This window comes from Ursus maritimus, unplaced genomic scaffold, assembly GCF_017311325.1.
Source record: "Ursus maritimus isolate PB19 unplaced genomic scaffold, ASM1731132v1 scaffold_14, whole genome shotgun sequence".
Classification (NCBI taxonomy): domain Eukaryota; kingdom Metazoa; phylum Chordata; class Mammalia; order Carnivora; family Ursidae; genus Ursus; species Ursus maritimus.
Genome location: NW_024423786.1, coordinates 40,539,867 through 40,544,147, shown reverse-complemented (window position 1 = coordinate 40,544,147; position 4,281 = coordinate 40,539,867). Strand labels below are relative to the sequence as shown.

The window sequence follows — 4,281 nt, the reverse complement described above, 5'->3', positions numbered from 1 at the left end:
TTTTTAAAAAAAGTGCCATTTAGAAGAACAAAGTGAAATTAGTGTCATTTACTCGATTTCCTTTTCAAATTGACCAAATCAAATGAACCACCAGATGACTTCCATTAGGTCAAAATGTTCCTCAGATTTCCTTGCTTTTTAAGGAAAAATGAAACCGACACATCAATTAACCATGCTTAATTTTTAAAAAAAGAAGAAGTGGGAGCGCCTGGGTGGCTCAGTCATTAAGTGTCTGCCTTCAGCTCAGGGCGTTCTGGGATCGAGCCCCACATCAGGCTCCTCCGCTGGAAGCCTGCTTCTTCCTCTCCCACTCCCCCTGCTTGTGTTCCCTCTCTCACTGGCTGTCTCTCTCTCTCTGTCAAATAAATAAATAAAATCTTAAAAAAAAAAAAAAAAAAGGAAAAAAGAAGAAGAAGGGGGGCGCGTGGCTGGCTCAGTTGGTGGACCGAACATGCAACTCTAGAACTCAGGGTCCTGAGTTTGAGCCCCATGTTGGGGGTAGAGATTACTTTAAAAAAATAATTTAAAAAAAAAGAAAAAAGGTTAAGCGTCTGCCTTCCGCTCAGAGTCCTGGGATTGAGCCCTGCATTGGGCTCCCTGTTCTGCTGAAGCCTGCTTCCTCCTCTCCCACTCCCCCTGCTTGTGTTCCCTCTCTCGCTGGCTGGCTATCTCTCTCTCAAATAAATTTAAAAATCTTAAAATAAATAAATTAATTTAATTAACGTAATTATAAAAAAAAAGAAGAAAAAAAAGGAAGAGAAGGAGGAAGAGAAGGAGAAGGAAGAAGATGCCCTATATTTGAAGGGTCAACAGCAAAAACTTCAAGAGACAAAGGATGGATCAATTGGGAAAAAGAACAAGACACTGAAATCAGGAAGAACTCTCTGACTAAAGCTAAGTCACCTATCCTGACGTGGGTGAGAAGTTCAAATCACACAAGCCCCCCCCCCCATACAAGGGAACGCTCACTTCCACAAACACCCCCACCCTATAACCAAAATTAAAACCACAAGGCAGGATCTTTCCCAGTTCTCAATCCATTTCGAGCAAGCTTGGGAAACCTGTCCTACTCTCTCCTGAAAGCCAGAGTATGTAATTAATAAAAAGTTTTCATATCCTCAAGAAAAATAAAAAATAAAAAGAGCTAAGCCACCTAGAGAAGAAAATCCAGGTGCTTCCTTCACTGTCAGCAAACAATGGAAAATGACTTTTTAATATGTAATGTAAACTTACTTGTAAACTTGCGAATTTTAACACAGGTTAAACAGGCTGAGATGACAAATATATGAAGAGATGACTTAAAAAAAAAAACCAGACAAGGTGGGAAAATGTTTTTAGAATCTTCCCAGCACTGTCAAAATTAATAAATTTGTTCATACAATGGGAAAAGCAGCAAGATTCACTAGGATTCAATAACTTGGTTAAAACATCCCCTAAGAACATCCAGGGCCCTTAGTTCCCATTCTATAATCAATGGCCTTTTTATTACTGATTTGGCTGCCCAGAAACAAAGGAGGTGTCCTAGCCAATGGATAATTAATTCCAATTGTGTACATGGCACTTTATACTTTCAGTGTAAATAAACTGGTATCTGGTTTATCAGTTTCTGGTGAGATTACTTTGCATGAATAAATTCTCGAGCGCTTGAGTCACCCCTGTGTGAACCAAAAATTTCGTGTTTCTGAACTCCTGGCTGTGTGTTTTGATGAGGGTTGCGGCTGGGGGGGGGGGGGGGGGGGGGTAGTGAGAGAGGCCTTGATGTGGATGTCAGTTCTGCCACATTACTATCTGTGTGACCCTTACTCCTGTTAGTCTCAACTTCCCCATCTGTAAACAAATACCTCAAATACCTACAACTAGGGCCTGGAGAATGGCAAGTGCTCAAAAGGTGATAGTGTTATTATTTTTAAGCCAAACTGGAGAGGAAAAGTACCACTGATACAGAAACATTTCACTAGAAAAGGAGTAGTCTGGACCATCAAACCACTGCATTGGAAAGACACCCCCTGAAGACAGAGGTCCCATCCCAGAGAGGTGAGGAGAGCAAAGTTAAAAAGTTGCAAGTAAAGTACCGGCTGCACTGTACAATTCTCACTTAGCAACTCCAATGTTGTCTACCAAACACCCAGCCGGTAATACTTAGAGCATGACAACTGTTCACTCTAAATCCATGTGCTCAGCTTGGATTCAGGACTGATTTATAAAAATAGCTGTTGCTGCTGCTCTTTGAATCTCTTTGAGCTGATGACTGGGCAGTGTTACCCTATAGGCCTAGAGCAGCTGTATTCCCTCACCACACCCATTTCTCTGCCTACCCAGCCGAGCTGACGGCACCCCCCTCCCATCTCTGCAGCATACTATTCTCCCTCTTCCTGGGCTGAGTGAGCAAATTACAAGCACAAATATCCCCTGATGCAATGCCACAACCATCCCTGGGAAAGAGCAGAGGCAGTTGCCAAAAGCGCAGCAGCAGGGAAACGGGCGGGACACACACACACACACACACACACACACACACACACACACGCACACAGAGCAAGAAACACTGCAATGCTATGCAGCCAGGGAGAGCGAATCGAGAGGCCCTGGGGAGCAACAGTGCAACCGAACCAGAGGAGGGAAAGGAGAAAGGGGGTTTCCAGGAGAAAGCTGGGTAACACTAACCTTCCCGAGAAGCACGTTTCACACCGGGTCTGGGTGCTAAGGCACAAACCTAAGCGTAACGACTGCCTCCTCCCAAAAGCAGCAAATGCATTTAATTTACACGTTCCTGGGTGGAAGCAAAAAACCCCCAACGTTCCCCCACAGGGTAATTTCACCAAAAAAGAGCTCAGGCAACACACCAGCGGAGAATCTGGTCCAAGTGCTAAGTCACAATCTCGGTTCTGGGTAACGTTTCCAACTGCCCCCTCCCGGTCCCTGTCCCAATCCTCCCATCCCCACCCTTGCTGCGACGTCTTCGCCCTCCCGCAGCCAGACACACGCCAGCCCCCAACAGTGCCGGAGGGGACGCGCACACGGAGCCCACACTGGGGCCCGGTTCTCCAGACCGCCCCTCAGCCCCGCCCGTAACCCCAGACTCGGCACTCTCTCTAGCTCAAATCAGCCCCACCTCAACTGACCCCCCAAAGTCTCACGGAACGACCTTTGAGTTTTCCTACGTCCCCGGGCCCCACCCAGGGCCCCAGACCGCAGCCGACCCTCTCTCCGCAAGCGCAGCCCCATCCTGAGCCTGAAGCATGCCGCTCGGCCCCACGCTGCAGACGCCCGAAGCCCCGGTCCTCTCAGCCCGCTCCGCCCCGAGGGGCCCCCGGATAGCACCCCAAAGCCTCGGAAGATCACGCCCGCAGGCCCCCAGCCCCGCCGCCCCCGCGTCCCGCAGGCCCGCGGCCACCGCCCTTCTCCGCCTCGGGCGGGCCCTGCGGGGTCCCGAGCGGCCGCGGGGCGCGGCTCGGGCAGCCCCCGGGACAGTGGGAAGGCCGCCCCTCCGATCGGGCCCCGCCTGTCGCCGCACCTACCCGCCGCCGCCGCGCCGGAGCCGAAGCCGGAGGGAGCCGGGAGAGGGCCGGGAGGAGCCGGGAGGAGCCGGGAGAAGTCGGGAGGAGCCGGAGCCACCAGGCGAGCCCGTGGGGCGGGGCGCAGGGAGGCGGCCGCTTCCTCGTCGCCCTCTTGAGGGCCGGCGCGAGGGAGGAGCGCCGCCACCGCCTATCCCGCGGGCTCCGCTGCTCCGACCAATAAGCGCGGCGAGGAGGCGGGCGGAGGGCTGTAGCAGGCCAATGGGCGCAGGCCCCGCCGCCTCGACCTCGCCGCGGTAGCGGCGCGAGCGGAGGGCGGTTGGCGGCGAGGTACGCATGGGGGCTTCAGACTCCCGCCTCCCGCCCGCCAGCGCCCGGGCGGTCGGCTGGTAGAGTGACGGCCGCCGTGGCTCTGTGGTGGACGTCTATTCCTTTCAGAACTTGGGTGCTTAGAGCAGGGAGGACGCAAGCGGCCGGGCACACGCGGCCGGGGCCCGGGTCTCCCCGCCCGCGGGGCCTGCGGGCTCTGTGATGTAACCTGGGCGGGGCGCGGGGCGGGGCCTAGGGCGCGGGCCAGCTGGTCGCGGGAAGGAACCGTGGGGGGACGGGGACGTGGGTGTGGGGCCCCTCCAGGGCTGCCCTGCAGCCAGCCACAAGTGACGTGGCTGGTCCAAGTTGAAGTGTGCTGTGGGTGTAGAATACACATCAGATTTCCGAGACTTAGTACCAAAAAATATATCTCATTCATAATTTTATAAATTTTATT

General features: G+C 52.8%; 1 protein-coding gene across 4 annotated transcripts in view; it reads right to left on the bottom strand.

Annotated features, from left to right (window-relative positions):
* Window positions 1-3,538, bottom strand: part of MAP4 (microtubule associated protein 4) — a 183,233-nt gene extending 179,695 nt beyond the window's left edge. For 2 of the 4 annotated variants that reach the window (XM_040628887.1, XM_040628888.1), the window contains exon 1: window positions 3,519-3,535. The gene's annotated coding sequence lies outside the window, so the exon portion shown is untranslated. Of the gene's footprint in view, window positions 1-3,518 lie in introns of all 4 variants that reach the window. The other 2 variants (XM_040628890.1, XM_040628889.1) reach the window with 2 other exon arrangements.
* Between the last annotated feature and the right edge of the window lie 743 nt (window positions 3,539-4,281).